This window comes from Gavialis gangeticus, unplaced genomic scaffold (genome assembly GCF_001723915.1).
Source record: "Gavialis gangeticus isolate Ggan-Ray unplaced genomic scaffold, GavGan_comp1, whole genome shotgun sequence".
In the NCBI taxonomy this organism is placed as follows: Eukaryota; Metazoa; Chordata; order Crocodylia; family Gavialidae; genus Gavialis; species Gavialis gangeticus.
In genome coordinates this window covers 11,505,527-11,507,492 of record NW_017728996.1, presented here as the reverse complement: position 1 = coordinate 11,507,492, position 1,966 = coordinate 11,505,527, and the positions used below count along the sequence as shown (strand labels likewise).

Below are 1,966 nucleotides of genomic sequence, written 5' to 3'. Positions count from 1 at the left end.
CAAAGCCGGGGGGGGGGGGGCAGGAAAAGGGACCAGGAGCCCGGCCCTGGGAACCTCTTGCCCCTTGAGCCCAGCGAAACCCCCGCTGGGCGGCTGGCAGCGCCCCAGGCTCTCCGCCTGTCGCCCCCCGGGGTGGCAGCGCCCCGGCCTCGCCCCTGCCCCACGGCCGCCAGGTCCGAAGCTGCGCTCTCTCCCAGACACTCCTCCAATTAATAGGCTGTGAACATAATTAATAGGTGGAATATGCAAAACGTTTGCGGTGTTTAAAAGGCTCGTGACGATCCGGGTGCGTGTGTGTGTGTCTGAGATATTTCGGTGCCTGCTATTAATGGTTTTTAACGTGGCTTTCTTTCTTTCTTTCTTTTTTTTTTTTTTTGAAGATATGGAACCAGTTTTCCTCCCTCTCTCTCTCTCTCTCTCTCTCTCTAATCCAGGAATCATTAGCAACCCCCTCTGGCTACATGTTTTGCATCAGTGAAACATTATGACATAGTTGTAATACAAACTCTACTGACTTGCTTTGCATCTTGCGGTAGGAAGTGCGGTATCAATAAAAATCAGGTTTTAACAGGCTCCAGGCGCTGAGTCCCAGAAAACCTGATTTTTTTCCCCCCTAATAATCCCAGGGGAAAAATCCCGCAAATTCTTTAAAAAAAAAAACCCACCCAACTCCCCCTGAGATCCAGGAAACGCCTCTCAGTGACACGAGAAGAAGGAGAAAGCGTCAAAGATTGCTCCTGTTTTATTTTGCAAGTCGCCTGTAAGTTTTCTTCCTTCCTCCAGCCTCATCCCTTTGATTTCTCTGCTGGGAGCAAAGCTGGACTTTCCCTGCAAAACTGGACTTCCCCTGCAATATTCATTGCAACACGGACCCGGGGCTCAGCTCGGTTTCTCCCACCTGTCGCAGCTGCTGGGTCACATTGTTCCCAGTAAAAATTCTGGCTGGAATAAAACAAGGAATAGACCCATGTCGCTGCCCTTCTCCGGCTCCCTTTGAAATAGTTTCAATATATTAATGCCAGAGGTATCGGGGCGAGGAGTGGCAGCGCACCACGATTAGAAATTGTATTTTGTGCCTTGCTCATTAGCTAATATTCTGTACTTTCTGGTAAAGTCAAATGGCTCTTAATAGCTCTCCATATTCTCGGAATCACATGTGGATGCCCTTAATCAATACTTAATAGCACGTTTCATGCTAAACAACTGACGTGCATAATGTCAACCCAACGTTGGGTTTTGTGCAATCAAGTGCTTCGGAGAAGCAAGAGAAAAGTTTGCCATTCATTCCCAGCCAAACCAAAGCTTGCGGTAGATTTGGGGTGGGTTGTTGTTTTTTTTTTAATTTTTTAAAAAAGTTTCTATTTAGCTTGCCTTGCACAAGTCTGAGCCCTTTCCCGACGCTAAGCCCCCTACTCCCCAGCTTAGATTGAATGCAAATCGGAAACCGAACCACACCAGCCCCAAAAGAAAAAGCCCCCGGGACACAGGAGCTGGGGAAAAGCTGTGCAAACGGGCACGGGATCCTGTCTGCACCGAAGTGTTTGATTTTTAAAAAGCCCTCTAAGATAGAGGGAAAATTTCATAAATAAACCTGTAAGGGGAAGAAATTCTGCCTTGTCCTTTGCTTTATTTTAAATGTGCTTCTCGGGAAGTACTCGGCTAGAGCTGATGTATTTGCCAGAATTGAATTTTATTCATCTGGATAAACAGAGTGATCATGGGGGGGTTGGAGGCTTTGTGGGGGGTTATTTTGGTTGTGTTTTTTTTTTTTAAGGCTAATGAGCAGTGGAATAATTGTACTTGCTGTAGCTAAATATTTTTTGCTCTGACGTTGAAGTGCCATTTGGATCAGCGAGGACAAAATGCCATCATGGAAGCTGGATGATAAAATAGGAAAGATCTTGCCTACGCCATTGAATGACTGATTGTAATTATTTAGCTGAAGGGGCGGGGGGGGGGATCTCTC

The 1,966-nt window shown here is 46.8% G+C and overlaps 1 long non-coding RNA gene across 1 annotated transcript in view; it reads left to right on the top strand.

Annotated features, from left to right (window-relative positions):
* The window catches only part of LOC109288478, a 76,751-nt gene that overhangs the window by 23,901 nt on the left and 50,884 nt on the right, over window positions 1-1,966 (top strand). The window lies entirely within an intron of this gene.